Source organism: Mustela nivalis (assembly GCF_964662115.1).
Source record: "Mustela nivalis genome assembly, chromosome: 8".
NCBI lineage: Eukaryota > Metazoa > Chordata > Mammalia > Carnivora > Mustelidae > Mustela > Mustela nivalis.
Genome location: NC_139027.1, coordinates 41,020,222 through 41,038,171, shown reverse-complemented (window position 1 = coordinate 41,038,171; position 17,950 = coordinate 41,020,222). Strand labels below are relative to the sequence as shown.

Here is a 17,950-nt window from a genome sequence, read left to right as displayed (position 1 = left end):
ACAGAGAAAATGTAATCTCCGCTACAAAGGGGGAAAGCTACTGATGTTGGATATTCAACATGCTGCTGGGGAGAGGCTGGGAGATAAATAGCTGTCTGAGAACATAAGAAGTTGAATTGTCAATATAATGTGATCATCATGACCGCCATTTACATGTCTATTATGTCTTGAAGTTTATGGGATATTTGTTATCCAATATCTTATTTGATCCCCTATATTAGGTCAGGAACTGCCTATGTGCCACACACATGGAAGATACCATTCAATAGTGTATGAAAAAATAAATGAACTAATACAAGGATCATAAAGTAAGACCAACATTACCACTGTGCCCATTTCTCAGATAAAGCAACTGAGGTGCATTTTAGGGGTTTGCTCAGAATCACACAGCTGTAGGGAGGCGGGGCCAGGATTCCATCCCAGGCTTTCTGCTTCTCAGCCCCACTACACTGAGTTATGAGGGAGTTTTGCATGCATGTGGTGATTAAGGGTACACATGGCACAAAACTTCTTCAATGACTATCTTCTCATCATCAGTGGTACATTCTTTAGAAGGAAGCATGCAGAGCACTGAACTCTGCAGACCTCAACGAATGGGAGAGTTTCGTTCAGTCCTCATTGCCAGCAGATGACATAGTGACTTTCTGTTGGATGAAGACTGTGAGGACCTACCTCCCAGGATTGCCATGGACAGAGCTGGGTTTCCTCTCTGAAGCCTCAGGTAGCACCAAAATAATGGGGCTCCCAAAGCTTTGTTAGATATAGCATGTAAGAACCAACTGACCCCTTTGATGGTTCCTTTCTTAGCCCAGCCTCATCCTATACTATTATGGTTCTAACCAACTTGTGCAACATGTGATGCTCTAGAATTCCCCACTTGCTCTGAATAGCCCTTTCAGCACCCCCAAATGTGGTCAGGAGTTACATGTCATACCCCAAAGTCCATCCAATTCTTATGGCTCGCCTGGGGTCCATTTACCATTTGGGCTCTGAGGATGCTACTAGTCTCCATTCCTTAAGGTGTGGATTGTTGAACATTCATAGTCACATACCCTGGTCCTTTCTGGAACATGTGTGTTTACATTAAATGTGAGAGAGATCCCAAAGAAACCTGGATGTTTTTCCTTCCAGCCTCAGAGATTCTGAATCCCAGGTCTGGGGTCAAAATTAATGCATTCATCACATTCTTCCCACTGGAAGTTGACACCAGATCTTTTAGTCATGTGTCAGAATCTATATGAGTAACCACAGTCCATTGCCAGAGAGATGTAGAGAAGAGAACTCGCTGGTGGCGTCTAACAAAGTTCTTACAGTTGAGGGAACGGGGGTTGCTGTTACAGAACTACTCAAGGCTGCCTATGGCCCTGGATTATCTAGGCTCTACCTGTTCCCCCTGAGGTCTCCAAAGAGCTCTTGCACTTCTAATGTTTTATCATCTCAACATTCATTTCCCTTCTGGAAATAGCACTTGGATTCTACTGGGAAGGGGTTCCCCCATTCACTGGTCATCTTTTTTGGATGGAACTTAACCCCTCCCCCAGAGCTCCAGGTGTGTGACCGGTCAGAATTTTCCATCCCCTGGCCCATTGACTGCATCAGGGATGGGCATGTGACCCAGGTTGTTCAAATCAGACTCCATGTCTAGGCACTTGCTGGAACTCCTGAGAAAGAGTAAGCCATTTTCACTTTGGTGGAGAAGAAGTCTAGAACTCCTAGTGGCCATATTGCCTTTGGCAAGGAAGAGCCTGATTTAAAATTAAATTAAAGTAGAATAAAGCAAAGCCAAAGATGAAGAACCAATTCTAATGCTGAGGAATTCTTTAACCTGGTTTTATAATGACAAAAGATGACTCAAGAATGACTGAACCACCCCATGGAATAGAAGCTACACACTGTTCACTATGCAATTAACATAATACAATTATATTCAACAAACTCTATGTTCCATAGCTGTGCTACTGCTCCAATGCAGGAGTTATTAGCCACATGTGCCTCCTGAGCACTAGAAATGTGGCTGGTACTTGAGAAGCACGGCAAGTAAAAAATGCACTCTTAGGGTGTGAAAAAGAATGTAAAATGTCTTCTTAATATGCTAATGAATGAGAAGTTAAATAAAATTTGGGGGGGAAGTCTTATTATTAATTTTATGTTGACCACTGGTTGAAAAGATAATATTTTTTATATATTGGGTTAAATATCAAATATTATTAGAATTAACATCATCTATTTCTTTTTAGTAGAACTACTAGGAAATTTAAAATTATCTACATGACTTGGGTTGTACTGCTATTGAACAGTACTAATCTAAGGAGTGCGATTTTATTACTCATTTACAAGTCATCCCCTACAAGCTCTATAATAGTTCTTAGACATTTGCTAAAAGGAGAATGACATTGCAATTTACCATTGAAAGCAGGACAATTTAAGAGTGTAAGAGGACACCAAAAGTGATTATCTCAAAACAACATGTATATACTAAGACAATTATATACCAGGCAAACTAAGATACATAGTTAGCAGTTAAGATTCCTCTTCTGCTAAAGTCTAGATTCTTCTGACCCTCCCTTGTAAGCCCCACACAATTATCACCCTATGTTAGTCAAAGTTGGCATTTTGCTTTCGGAAATTCTCTATCTCTTCTTATACAACTGTTAAATTTTGCTTTTCAGATCCTTTATCAAATACGTTGTTAAAAACATTTTGTTTCTTGTATTTCTTCAATTGTTATTTATTATTTTTAGCAAATATGAATGAGTTCCTGTGATGCTTCAGATATTTTATATTCCTAAGATATCTGTCCCTTCTAGGGGCATGATATTGGTTCTATCTATCTTTTCTGCATGTGAATACTATGTGCCTTAATTCCTTCTGTACTCTGTAGGCTCTCTGTCAATCTTAGGTGATAGGAACTGCTCCAAAGATTTTGAACTGGAAGCAGGTTGTCTCTTTACATAGAAATTTGGACACCATGATAATTCCCAGGTACCTCACTAAACCTCTTCCTAAGAGCAGTATGTGGTTACTGCCATTCTTTGTTATATCATGGAGGTTCTGCATGGACCCTTGTGTACCGCTTTTGGTCCACATGGACCTGAAACATATACAGGTAAGGAAATATAAAGATCAACTTTCCAGCCCCTGATGCTAGATTACAAAACACTACAACAGGAACAGCAAATACTGGAGTCCCTGGTGATCCCCACTTAGTGGGAGAATAACAAAGTCCAGAAAAGCATAACAGTACCTCACAGAGGCAGGCGAGAATTCTACCACTGAACCACCAATGCATTACCTCACAGAGGATCACAGAGGGCCTAGCAGTAATTTTGTAAAAAGTTCAGCACATGACTCTAAAAAACAACACAAATGAACAAACAAACAAACAAAGAAGCTGACTCATAAATACAGAGAATGGACAGGTGGTTGCCAGAGGGGAGAATGAATGAACAAAATAGGAATGAACAAAGTAGTTGAAGGAGATTAAGAGATGCAAACTTCCAGTTATAAGATAAAAAAATATATACAGTGATGAAAAGTACAGCATAGGAAATATAGTCAATAATATTGTAATAACTTGGTCTGGGTGACAGATGATAACTACACTTTGCATGGCAAGTATTGCATAAAGTATATAATCATCCAATAACTGTGTTGTACACCTAAAACTAATATAACATTCTATGTCATCTATACTTCAATAATGTATAATAATAATAATAATAATAATATATAATAATTTATACATTTAAAAATTTCAGTTACTGAATATTACAGAGATTAGTCAGCCAGTGATCAATACCTGTTCACAGTCTTTGTCCTAATAAAACATAAGAAACTATTCCAGGCCAAGAATTTAAACTACTTTATTTAAAAAACAAAACAAAACAGTAAATTGGGAATAAACAGATTCCACCAGTGTTACACTGAAATACTGACACCCTCTGCTGTGAAGTAGCATCAGACAGTAGGAATCTCTACTACTGCTCTAATCCTGGTCTACCAGCTAGTGCATTCATAGCTAAACATGGTCTCCAGGCTCCGGGGGTCCAGTGTACACACTTCAGTTTCTGCACTTGCAAATAGGGACCCCAAATAAATTGGCTTTAGGTAATCATGAATATGATGACCAAAAGTATGACTACATTGACTCTGTTGATAAACATTTCTGATAGGGGTTAGGTATGCTCAAATGTAAATAAATAAAAAATACATACCTATATACATACATACTTTTTTTTTCACATCTGACCATTCATATGTTAACACTGAATTCTCTTGTCAATTATCCAGGCAACACTGCTCCATATGGGTATCAAGTGAAAGACACTTCCATAAAATAAGACTTTAATTTCTTAAGTTATTTACTAAACTAATTGTATCCATTATCTATTGCTGCAGAACACATTACTCCACAACTTAGCAGCTTAAAACAACACCAATTTCTCATGTCACAGTTTCTGCAAGTCAGGAATCTGGGCACATCTCAGTTGGATCCTCTGCTTTAGGTCACAGTCAAGGTGTTAGCTGGCCCGGGTCATTCCAAACCTCAAGTGGGGAAGGGGTCCACTTTCAAAATCACATGGTCATTGGCAAGATTCAGTTATCTATGCACTGTTGGGCTGAAGACGTCAGTTCCTAACTGGCAGGCCACCCCTCATTCCCTTGCCATGTAGAGCTCTCCACGATGGCAGCTTGCTTTCTCAAAGCAGGCAACCAAAAAGGCAAAAGAGAGAGTGTGCTAGCAACATGACGTCACATGGAAAGGGACATCCCAAGATCTTCACTGTATTCTGTTGCTTAGAAGCAAGTCCCCAGGTCCAACACACGATCAAGGGGAGGTGATCACGTGGAGATGTGAACACCAAGATAAGGGGATGATGAGGGCCATCTTAGAAGTCTGCCTACCATGCTGATACTTTTGTCCAAATACCATGAAAATAAAAATGTGCCTGAGTATAATTTTTAATTGTTGTGGGTTACGAAAAATGAACAGAACAGTTTTGATGTGAAAAGGAGGCACTTGAGCCAAGTGGAGACCCAACGTATTCTATATACCAAGGTTTCGCAGTAGCTCAAACACAATAAATGGGAGAATTAAATCTTCACACAGCACAGTAGAAAAGTCTTCCCAAGTCAAATTATCAAGCAGGACCATAGCCATCAGTGTCCTATTCACCTTACAGTGGGTCATTGGTTTCAGGAAAACATTATCAGCCATGTTAAATTAGTGGCATTCTTTGGAATGTTATTAGAGCATCAATTGAATGGCTGGTATGAAATTGATACATTCTTTCCATTTACTAGTTCTTACAGTATCAAGACTTATAAACACAAGAAGTTTGCACTTAGGGTGTATGTGTGCCTGCATGTTTAAGTAACACTGTAACAGAAACATGTCACACATTACTCTAGCTTTAGAAACACTGCATTCTGCCTTTTTTGGAGGGCAAGATGCCTCCGCATTTAGAGAAGCCTATAGATTGTTTCAGAAATCTGAGAGGTGACCAATTAACATGTGGCTATCTCATAAACTCTGTTTCAATAATAATATATTGAGATATTAAACTGAAATGTCCTCCATTCCCTGTGAATATCATTGCCCAGCATTCCCCACCACACTGAATCAGTAGAGGGAGGATCCAACCTAAAATGAAGGGGTCATTGCTCAGTGCTGAGTTTCAAATTGGGTTTTTTGAATCAAGGGTAAAACAATAATCTAAAAATCCTTGCTGTGTCGAGGGAGCAAATGGTTTTCCAAACTCCCAAAGATTCCCTCTACATATCAAACAAAACTTGAGTCTAGGAATAGAGTTATGGGTGCAGAGGGTTGAGGACAGAAAGCCAGGCTACTCGGGGAGGGGATAGTCATTTCACTTCTGGAAGAGAGTCGGAGACTTAGAGGGACCAGTAAGAGCTGAAGGTCAGCATGTCCTCTCTCTTTGCAACCAAAAGCTCAAAAAGCTGTTTATGTATTGTAAGCAGCACAATCCAGGATCCAGAAGAAACTGTTAGCACTGTATTACAAGGGGCAGAAGGGGGAACGTTTTGATGTTTATTTTGGAAAGACTCCATTTGCATCTTGTAGATTCTTAGCAGTTTTCAATTAATAGAACTTGCCAGGGGAGCTTAAAATCCCTAGATATATTCTGTCACCCTCAACATGTCAGGCATCTAAGGGCACCTGGGTGGCTCAGTTGGTTAAATGTCTGCCTTCAGCTCAGGTCATGATCCCAATGTCCTGGGATCGAGCCCCACATCGGGCTCCTTGCGAAGCAGGAAGCCTGCTGCTGCTCCCCCTGCTGTGCTCACTTTCTCTCTCTCTCTCTCTCTGAAAAATAAATAGAATCTTTAAGGGAAAAAAAAAAAAAAAAAAAAACCTCAGGCATCTGATGTATCACTTACATCTACAGGTGTACCCCCCACACACACATAGCCTGGTAGATCCACATCCAATTTAAATAAGCCACAGAAAGACAATGTCCTTACCAAATAGGGGGAAATGAAGGATACCATCTCTGAACAATTAATTAAAAAATGAAGCTATAAAATGTGTTAAGAAGAAAGGGACGTGACCCTCCCTAGCTTTTATGGACCTCAGTATCAGAAATTCTAGTCTGTAAAAAATCTTACACAGAAGGCCTCATGCACTCCCTGACCAGAATGTGACCAAAAGAATCTCGGCACTGTGGTGGGAAGAGGAAAACATGAGACTTTGGTCCCCCGATCCTAGTCATGTACTCTTTAACTACGGTCATCCATCTTTATCTCAAACATCTTGGACCCCCAAACGAAACCACTGGGAGCCCCACACTTCCACGAACAAGTCATAGAAGTGTTCCTAGTCCAAGAGGAACAAAGAAATGGGGACAGGGCTTGTTCTAGACCATCTCCTCCTTCTACGGGTAGGTGCGGGGAGCCACTCTCTAAGATGAGCTATTCCTATACAAACACGCTGCCGTACCCGTACATAGTACAGGTCATTTGTCCATTTTCTTCTTGGCCCTTTTATATCACAACAAGCAACTAACATCACAACAATGTTCTACCCAGATCTGCAAAGGAATTTTGTGGACACCCTGAATGCTGAAGCTTTGGTCATACAGACCCCAAGTGGATGTTGTCGGAGCAGCAGGAAAGACAAAGAAAGCAGGAGAGATAGAAAGAAGATGGTAGTAAGGACTGAGACCAAGACGTGGGAGCCAGCGCCTCTTGCTGAAGCTCAGTACTTGCCTCCTGTGTCGTGCTGGGACTTGTCCTCTAGGGATGGAGAAGCAGGGAAAAGCCTCAGGCACTCAGGGGGGAAATGAGTGAGCCAAAGCTGACTCTTAACAAGGGAGTCCATAATGCACAGGAAAAAAATGACAGCGTGGGTACTGATGGCGTGTAGAGAGATGGGGGTTGAAAACAACAGGCAGTAACACTCTCAACGGCTAAACCACCACATGAGTCTGGAAGAGCTAAGGGAACTTTCAAATAGAGACACTTGCCCCACCCCCCGGAGAGACATGAATACTGAGTGGGTCTTAGCCTCTGCCTTATGTCAGCTTGCAGCAGACAAAGTAAAGCCTTGTCTCTCTTCTACGAAACTCTCCCAACTCAACACAGTGTGAGCAGTGAAAGAAATGTGTTGTTGTTTTGTTTTGTTTTGTTTTGTTTTGTTGCAGATAAAAGGCCAGGACTCCAGGAAAGCTTTGGATCTACCCAATCCTGTGACCTGCAACATGGGACTTAACCTCAAAATGGTGATAATAACATCTGCTTTCTCATGTTACTGAAACAATCAAATGGGAAGTGTTCCCAGACCAATGAGATACCAGCCATGAGCCATCGGTCAATGTCAGTTCCTCTGCTCCTTCTCCTACTCGTCAAGACTAAGCCTTTCTTGGAGTCACCTGGATGCTAAGGAGCTGAGTCCTCTCACCTGAAAAGAACTTCTTTCCCAAAGGACAATAGATGGAGAAAGCCCTGAGCCTGGAGTCCCACAGATGTGTGGCTATGCCTCTGGTTTGCAAGTATTTCTTTTTTAAAGATTTTATTTATTTGAGACAGAGAGAGAGCACAAGCAGGGAGGAGAGTCCGAGGGAAAGAGACAAGCAGACTCGCCGCTGAGCAGGGAGCCTGACGTGGGGCTCAATCCCGGGACCCTGAGATCCTGACCTGAGCCGAACGCAGCCACTTAACTCACTGAGCCACCCAGGTGCCCTGGTTTGCGAATATTTTTAAGCAGCTTCGCTCTTTCTTTTTTTAAGATTTATCTATTTAAAAGAGAGAGTGCATGAGCAAGAGGGACAGAGAGAGAGAGAACATGGAGTACAGCATGGAAGTTGATATCACAACATTGAGATCATCACCTGAGCCAAAAACCAAGAGTTGGATGCTTTAAGCAGCTGAACTCTTTCTTAAAAGAAATGGTATGTAAAATACACATGAATCTAAGCTGAAATCTGATTATTTGCCTTCTACTCCTCTGCATCCAACCCCACCAAGGAATCCCCAAGCAGGGTTCAAAGAACTTGGACCTGATGGTCTCCACTTAACCTCCTTAACCTAATGAATACCATTGACCTGTTTTGTACATGTTTTGGGTTTCTCAAAAATATGAGTTATTCTCTAATAATAACTAATTTTAATAAACTCTCAGCCCTTGGACAAAACTCAGAAACACTTGTTACAAGGTCTAGAATTCTCCCATTTGAAATTCAATCCTTTATATCTTGAAGTCTTTTTGGTTATTAAATATCATCTATAAATTAGAAATTCCCTCAGAGGATTGATGCCATTTCCATTTTAATCATAGCATTTTTTTACCAGTTTGTGAAGACAAGGCCCAGCCTGCCCAAGTAAATGGTAAACACTAAAGAGGGAAGAAGGAGAAGACAAGAGTGGCAGAGAAAGAGCTAGAAGAAAAATTCCCTTAGCCCCGGCATAAACTGTGTCCTTTCCTCTCTCTCTCAGACTTTTCTATTATTGTCTAAAGGGACTCAGTTTCATTTGATGTGTAAAACAAAGCTTATTCCAAAACTTGCATTGCTTTACTATTTAAGGAAAAGATGAGTTTCAGGTGTTATTTCAAAACTAAAAAGGGTGTTTATTATTTATGGTCTTGATGCTGCTTAGAGTAAATTTGTAAGTATCACTTATTATTCTGGAATTTTGTCGTGTATGGATTACTTATAAAGAAACAACTCCAGTCCATATTTCGGAGACATAGGCTAGGTAATCAAGAACCCGCAATGGGAACGTTGCCCGGAGGAATTTGTGGCAGGCCGGTAGAAGTAGGAAAGGGTCATCTTTCTTTTCCCCACTATGTGGAAGGAAGGAAAATGGTCCATAACGACAAGAGAAGACATGTTACACAGAGTAAGAGTAATTTCACAGTCATTTCATGTGCAGATGCATAGATTTTCTTCCCCCAAACCTTCCCTGTATTGTTCTCTCTTGATAATGGTCTTTATGAGTTATTATGCAATGTGGGTTCCTAGGATGATAAGTCAGGTAAGAGTTGTGCCCCCTTCTCCTCCCTGCAAGCAATCTTGACCAAGAATCCCAAAATTTAAATTGCAAAAGTACGGTCAATTCTACTATAATGTAAGTGTGCATTCCTAAAAATCACCATGCTGTGCAAGATTGTGCAATATAAAGTATGGAGCTTATGGGGGAAATGGGGTTGGGGGTACCACATTCAAAAACTTTGTCAAGGGATACATAAACAGAAGCTAGGAAACAGAAATGGCAACACAGCTGTACACAACTTACATGGCTAATTAAGAAAGTCCTGAAGTTTGCCTGAGTATGTGGGTGTTGGAGGGTTGTAGCTGTGAGGCATTATGCAATGATGAAGGAGGCTACCAGAAATCAGACCAAGTATTGAATGGCCAGATGTGGAAGGATGTGGTTCCTAAGACAGGCAGTGAATGCAGGAAGCCAAAAGGTGTGCTTGTATAGACTTTTCCTTGTGTATTCCCCAGGGCTCAGTTTCCACACTCACTTCATGTTTGCTGTGGACAGAACTGTGTATAAGCAAACACTAAATTCCCACTCTGTTCAAGCCCTTCTCTAATACGTCAAGCATGTGGAAACAAATTTGTGTTTTTGAAGCAAGCGTTATAACACAACTGACTGTATCTAAAAAATTCAGGTTTTTATCTCCCGTCGTCACTCTCCATTCCACTTGCAGAATAAATTATCCTAGACACAGATCTCATGTTTTGCTTAGGATCTCACAGAAAAAAAAAAAAAAAAAGCAAATAAACAAAAAACAAAACAAACAAACAAACCAAAAAAACAGGCAGCCTAGAAGAATGTTTCCAGTGATCAATGAGGTGGGATTTTAAAGGAGATTATGGTTTATTCAGGGCTTGTCAATGTTCCCTTGCTGAAATATAATTGAGCCTGACATTGAGGAAGAGTAGAATTTGGAAAGATGGCCAACAGTAGACAAGCAGGGATAGTATAAGAGCCAAAGAACAACCCAAACTTATGACCAGGCTCTGGACCTCAGCAAGAGTCTTATCTCTGGGAGGGGTCGAAGCATCAAGCATGGAGACGAGAGGCACCAAGAGGCGTCCTGAAACTGACTGAAAGACTTTAGGCACGTGCCCCAGCTCTCCCTATCTGTCCTTTTTAACTTGTTAGAATGCCATCTGTGAATCTGCCTAAACCTTCCTTTTAAGTCTCCAGCTATCTTAAGGAACACTGTCATACAAGCCAGGCAAGAGCCAGGAACACAGTAATTGGGGCATTCGCTCACCACATATTTAATTGAGCAATCACTGTGTGCACTGCCACCTAGGAGAGTTTAAAACCCATTCTCAATCTGGCAGCCTGACTGTAAGCCTCTCTGCAGCTCAGAGCTGGCGCAGATCACAGAACTTCCACACGTGGAGCTGACAGCTGCCTCTCCCCGCTTTCTCAGATACTGGTATCTGGAACGGCACCGTCCTCTACTGGTCAGGACCGTCCTCTACTGGTCAGGACCGTCCTCTACTGGCCAGGACCGTCCTCTACTGGTCAGGACCATCCTGGGCATGGCAAAACCATTAGCATCCCCAGTAAACACTTGCAAATGCCACCAGTGCACCCGGTCACTGTGAACATCCAAAATGTCCCCCTCGTGTATTCAAACACATCTGGCAGGAGGCAGCTGGCCCCCCTGGATGAAAGCTGGCCTTTCCCTCAGCGTCATACCTTCTTTCTTTGAAGGCTCAGGCCTGCCCACTTTATGACACAAGTACTCTTGCTGTGTTCATTCAGGTAACTTTGGAGTAAACACAACCCATCACCAAAGGGATAGGGTAGGAGACACAAGAGCAGGGAAGGGGAGGATAGGAAAACCCTTAGGGCTCCTCACACATTTCCTCCCCCTTTATTACCCACAAAACATCAATATCCTGTGATTCCCAGAAGAGTCTGAGAAAACTGGTTTTGATAAGGAAACTGATACAGAGACATGTCCTTGGTCAGGCTGCTGGTTTGGGGTTGGAATCAAGTTGTCCCGGTTTTTATTCCACCACAGCTCACTGCTGTTCCCTGGTGCTGGGAAAAAGAGCCTGAAATGCTTTTCACTAGCAGCTGACTTTCCTGGTGAAGGTTCCGTGGTCGTTTGAGTTTGTCACTTCCGCTGTTCACCAAGTATTTCCAGCTCTCTACCTTCAGGGGAACATGGGGATATTGTACTTCCAGCCTGTCTCCGGTTCTTCAAAGACACATGACTGGTTCTGGTCAGTTAGTTGTGGAGCCTTCCACGGCCAGTTCAAGAAACTGTTTTCCTTCTGCTACAACAACTTAACAGCATTCAAAATGGTGGCCTCTCTGTAAAGGGGAATCCCAAAGTAAGGAAATGTTGCAGAAGAAGCCACAGCAGACCCAAAGGGGACAATCAGTGTGAGCAAGAACGTCATCTGTTGTAATAAATAGTGAAGATGTAGGAGTTGTCATTGCCACATGCTGTATCCTCTCCTGCCTAATCGCCCTTCTGCCCGTGAGTCCGTCCGTGAGTCCGTTCCCAGACATTCTGATGGAAAGAACTCCTAAGGTCTGTCCCATGAAACATGTGCATGCACGGGAACAGCACAGAGAGCACACAGCCGATACACACACACAATACACACGGCACACAGATACACGTGCCCGGCACAGAGCCCGGGTCTTTGCCACCCCGTGCATTTTCTATATCTTGACCCCTGATTTGAATGTGGATCATTTCACCTCTCACACTCTTCTCCCCTTTAATGACAAGCTCATGTGCCTCATTCAACTCCATCTCCCACAGAACCCAGAGAAAACAGGACATAAATATTTGTTAAATAACCGACCTTCACAGTCTAGTGCCAAAAGCAAAAAAGGGAGAGAAATTATCCAGGAAAACTCATTTTTCCTTTAAAAAAATGCTGGGAAGAATAAGGAATGAGCATATGCAAGGTGAAAGGGACTATTTATGAAGATACAATGCATTCACAAAGCTTTGAGAGTTAGAGGGGGTTATCAACATACAAACAATCACTACCATGATAGAGAAGGGCTCTTTTCTTTATCATGAGGAAAATTTCTCATTAATTACAACATGTGCCATAAGTTATACTTTATCAGCTATCAAATAAAAGACTTTTTATCTCCTTCTGGGTCTATGGTCAACAAAACTTCGGCTTCTAGTTAATATCTGATGAATCCCGGGATGACTCCGGAGGGAACCCGCTCAATATTCCGATAGTTCATTTAACTCTCATCCCACTCAGCTATCCCAGACATCCATTGCCGACAAAGTGAAATATGATATTGATCTAGCACCGCATTGTTCAGTCTCCGTGAATCTTTGGGGGTCATTTGCTGGCTGATAGATTAACACAAGGGTGATAATCACTTTGAAGTAAACTGTCAAGTGCGTGTGCTATGCTCAATGCTGTACTGAGAACCCCAGGAAATTAGTTTCTCCCTAGGGGGTGTGTCATATAATCACGTTTAATAAAACTCAAACAAATGCTGGAGAAGCAGACAGAGGTTATTGCCAAAACACACAACTGTCTGCGTCCTCAGGGGTGAGAATCATTCTCTCCCAGCCGCTCAGCGTCAGCGATCTTATTCTCCCCCTTCCAGCGGATACTCTGAACCATAACAAGAATTTAACATGAGACAAAAGGAACAGTAATAGTAGTGCAAAGGGAAAATTGGGCCAGTACCCATATCACACAACTTTATGTGCGTTACTGTGGAAAGGGGGCACCGTGATTGAGGAGACTCAACAGCTACTTTGCCAGACTTCAATCCTAGCTTTCTCCTTATTAGCTGAGTGAGCTACTTAACCTCTCTGTGCCTATTTCTTCATGTGTGAAGCAATCTTACACACAGATTTGTCGGAAGATTAAATAAGTTAATTGATGGGAAATATTTAGAAGAGGGTCTGCTGTGGAAGTGTGCCTCCAGTATGATTTTATGGTTCTTTAGAAAGAGAAAGATAAGGACAGAGAACGAGATACCTATGAGAGTAGGTATGTGGAGGTATATATATTTACATATGCTCAATGAAAGAAGCATGGTCAGTATGCCCATTTCACAGGAAAGTACCTGAGAATAGTGAGATGACAGGAATAACAAGCTTGAGGTGAAACCAACAATCGAATCTGCGACATTTTTATCCTAAGGAACATATTCTTAAATAGTTGGCCTGCTACAAACAGATACTTATTGGTCATCAAATATTTATTGAGTATCTACTTTGTGCCAGGCACTTTGCCATGCAGAGTCACGGGGCTCTGTCACTCACAGCAAAAATCTGGGCAAAATGATGAAAAAAATACCTTACAGGTATTTTTTGTGTTCTTTCAATAATGTTTCATCAACCAAAGCTACATTCTTGTACATCCACCCTTCCCCCACTGCGTGCCCTTGGTCTTATACTTCACTCAGGTAGATACTCCCTGGGCAACATTCTAGAAGCCCTTCCCTAGTCTCATATCTATTGACTTGATTCCCATTCTCTGAGGGAACCGCCACTTTGTTAAATGATAGCAAGCTGCTCTGGTTAACTTGGATGGCAGTTAGTTCCCCTCATGAAGAAAAATAGACTGGAAATCAGTAGGCATCTCCTAGGCAAGTTCAAACTAAGGCTTTATGTGACAGTGAAAGAGTTTTCCAATCTGGATCATAGATTTAACTAAAGGAAATCTTCCAAATCTAAGCTAATACAATTCAGTAGGTTAACATCACATTCTTGGAATCGGCTCTCATGGTGGGATTTCTTGTATCATAGCCCCATTGGAAGGAGAATGCACTAGACAGAACTGACCTCAAGGTCCCTTTGTCAGCCACGACAACCCAGTACCTCACAGGGTGGCCCATTTGAACTTGAAAACATAAGCTACTTAGTGTTGCTCTATGTTGTTCTGGTACCATAAGAAGAGAATCTCTCTGAAATATACGTGATCCCTCTTCCAACTCCTAGACCATAAAATTGGAAAATCAGCCGATGAGTCCGAGGACAGGAATGCAATTCACACAGTCAAGTGCAGCCAATTTTAACTAAGTAACCTTATCATTTTTCTCCAGATAGTCCAATGGTCCAATCCTCAGCCAGGCTGGATAATGCCCTATAATTTTCAAATTGATCTCCTAGTTCATCCAAGGATATCTCTTCCTCTTCCCTTCTCCTCACACTAGTAGATAAAGGCACAGACTTACTGTCTCCCTACCTTGCCTTTCTTTACCCTCTGCTCTTCAACTGATGGCTAGATCTGTCTGCCACTCTCACTTCTAGCCCCTGAGTGTGTCCAATGAGTAATTTTAGACTGCTGCTCTGCTATCCTATGGAAAACATACTCTCATCCCTTCTCTGAGCCCTTTAAAAGCCCACTTCTTTTGTTTATGACTCCAGGGCTGAATGTATCCCCACCAGCCCGGAGATAGTGCTCTTCAAGCTTCCATCAGAGAGTTTGGCTACAAATGAAAGCAGAAAAATAGAATATTAGCTGGAGGGTTAAGTGGAGACTATAACTTTTTGAAAAAGATATGTGAGATATTTTTAGCATCTTTGCTGTTGGAAAGAATCCATCAGAAAGTGAGAAAACTAATAATTAATTATTAACAATTAATAAAATAAAAATTTGCTTGAACAAGAAAATTCTTCACAAGGGCAAAAATTCATTAAAAACAACCAGTTGAGGGAGAAAGTTGAACTTTTCCCAGAAAAATGGAAAATCTTAACCTGAAAGCTTCTGATCTCCTGAGTCATCTTTTAAGAACTTTACATGTTCACCAACATTCTTTAATTCTTACCGAAGTTTCTTTCAATGCGTTTGAAACACTAAGTTGGCCAACCAAACCATCAAGTCCTCACAAAATGATTGATTTTAAGCTGGAAGAGTAAAATTTTCTCTTGACTCCCAAACACTGACTCATAACAAAACAGAGTGAGGCAAGACTTCTAAACCTTCAGGTTTCCTGCCATTTTCCATGAATTCTGGTGGCAGAATTCCCCCATACCCCTCCTGCACCCAGGAGAAATCAGATCAATGATTCTTATCTTTTGCCTCTGTCATAACCACTAGTGTGTATTTTCAAACATACATTCTGGAACTTCACTGCAGTCCTAATGAATCTGAGTCTCTTGGGGAGAACGGACACAGAAGGGCAGGATACAAGAGGACAGTCTTCCTTTTTTTTTTTTTTTTTTTTTTTTTTTTGCAAACATTCCCAGCTATTCTTGGATACACTGAAACTCAGGTCCTAAATAGAGAAGCCCATATAATGGTTTTTATTTTCATTTGTTTTCATTCTTGTGTTCAATAAGCTCTTATTATATACCTATCATGTGCCAGGCTCTGGCTTGGAGTCAAGTATACAAGGTTAAAAGAAGATGGTGCATGCCTTCAAGCTTATTATCTAAGGGGGAAAGAACGGAGCTATCCAAGGTAAACTCAGCAGCGTGAAGTCTTGTGACCAAGATGGTCTAAATGTGCTGACATTTAGTGACATCCAGTCCTGGCTTAGTTGGGGTCAGGGCACAAGAGGCCCACAAAGGCCAGGCATACTCTGGAGGTGAACTCTGAAGGATGAGAGAGAGCCAAAGAAGAAATGTCATGCAAAAATAGAAATGTTTCCAGTTCTCAAAAGACTTTATTTGTAACTCTTCAATTAACTGAGCAAAGTCTATGTGAGTTCTCATCTTCAAATTGTCTTTATCCAAGAAACCACTTTGATATCCTTTTACCAGTCCAGAATAACTGAGAGCCTCTTCCATTCCAAGAGATGTGGGACATCAAAAGGCTTGTAGGACACACTCCTGGTCCTTATACATAGGAAGGAAGTCTTCAGAGAAGTGGGGGAATTTCAGGTCCACAGGAAAGGAGCTTTCTGTTGGAGCATCAAGGACAGGATGGAGGGGGAGGCGAGGTCAGGAAAGGCAAAATTTACATCTCAGGTGGAAATATAGTATTCTGCCTCATGGAGGTAATAAGATGTAAGTTAAATAAAACAGAAAAGGAAAAAAGAGCTTCTTTTCAAACACTTAAAAATTCACAGAATTTCGAATAAAGACAAACTCTTCTATAAATCCCCATGCACACATCTCAAGGGGCCCTGGCTGTCTTGGTAATTGGGGTGAGTTTCCCCCAGTGGAACCGACCGTGCATTACAAATGTGTCACCCATCTCCAAGTCCAACTTGAGTTTTCCAGGACAGAATTGGCTTTGTGGTAAAGAAGAGAAAATGGCTTATAACAAACTGTATCACAACAGAGATTTTTGCCAACAAAGCTATTTTCCCAGGTCAGGGTTGGCTAACTGTAGTAACAAAATTGTGTTAATCTAGTTGCAAACAATTCCTCTCTAAGAAAACATTAATTGTGCCTTAATAGAAACCTGGCTTAAAGGCTAACGGGAGTGAGGTCCCAATCTCTGCTGCAATGATTAGACGACTTTTGAAGTCCTATGGGTAATTCCGGCTTCTCATTTTGAGGAAAGCTGGGAAACTGCCCCAGCTTGGTCACTATTAAAACCAAAATACACAACGAACAGAGGTGCCCTCAGGAAATATGGGGCACACTCAGAACAGAGGGCTGAGGACAATCTAAAGAGGTAGAGAAACCAACAAAGGAGGCAACCTCTCCCCCCTCCAAGGCTACGCCTCTCAAACTGAAGCAGTGGGGTAGGAAGAAGGGGTTACCAGTCCTTTAATGAAAGGACCCTGGTCATTGCTAACCTGTGTGCCATGCCATGGCATGGAGGGATCCCAGGGAATAAATGCCATGACCACTTGTCCCTTGCTCCACCCCATGCCTTCCACTGGCCATGCAGGAAATCACAGAGCAAGCAAACCTACAAACATCAGGCCATATATGTCAGTTTCTGTGGGGTTAAGCAGGTGGGAAGGGGTAGAGGATAAACACGAGGAGCCAACAGGGAGTACCCACCTAGGATCAAAAGTTGACTGTTGGCCAGACATGAACACTGTCTTTCAGTATTTGAAATCCATACAATCATATCCCAAATTTAGTCACCCATAAACCTCCAACTCTAACATTTAATTGGCTTTTATGATCTCACCCAGACTTCCACCACCTGGCAGTACCTTCGTTAAAAATCTTCCAACAGGAGATCTCACAGTCAAACAAAGATACTCAAACTCCTCGTTGATCACATGCCCAGTGAGCCCATCTACATTTCTAATTATTTCCCACTACTTCTCTGTGCATGCTGAGACTGGGTAAACTGGATTTTTCACTGCTTCCGAAATCATAACTTCACTCATGGTGTTCCCTTGTCATTCAAAATCCAATTTCACGTTTAAAACACTGAATTCTACCTTCATGAAGCCTATCCTAATTGTGTAAGCCAGCTGTAATCTCTCTCTCCTCTTTCCGTTGCCCTGTAGTTAAATATCTCTTGAAGAATTTACCTTAGAAACTTACTTATCTTAACTCTATACCCAATTCTAAGCTACTTGAGATATAATGAATGTC

At 41.7% G+C, this 17,950-nt stretch overlaps 1 long non-coding RNA gene across 2 annotated transcripts in view; it reads left to right on the top strand.

The window, feature by feature from the left end:
• Positions 1-9,024, top strand: part of LOC309871098 — a 188,847-nt gene extending 179,823 nt beyond the window's left edge. The window contains exons 4-5 of one of the 2 annotated variants that reach the window (XR_014315031.1): positions 7,665-8,411; positions 8,812-9,024. This is a non-coding gene — a long non-coding RNA (uncharacterized lncRNA). Of the gene's footprint in view, positions 1-7,664 lie in introns of both variants that reach the window. The other variant, XR_014315032.1, reaches the window with a different exon arrangement.
• The last annotated feature ends 8,926 nt before the right edge of the window (positions 9,025-17,950 follow it).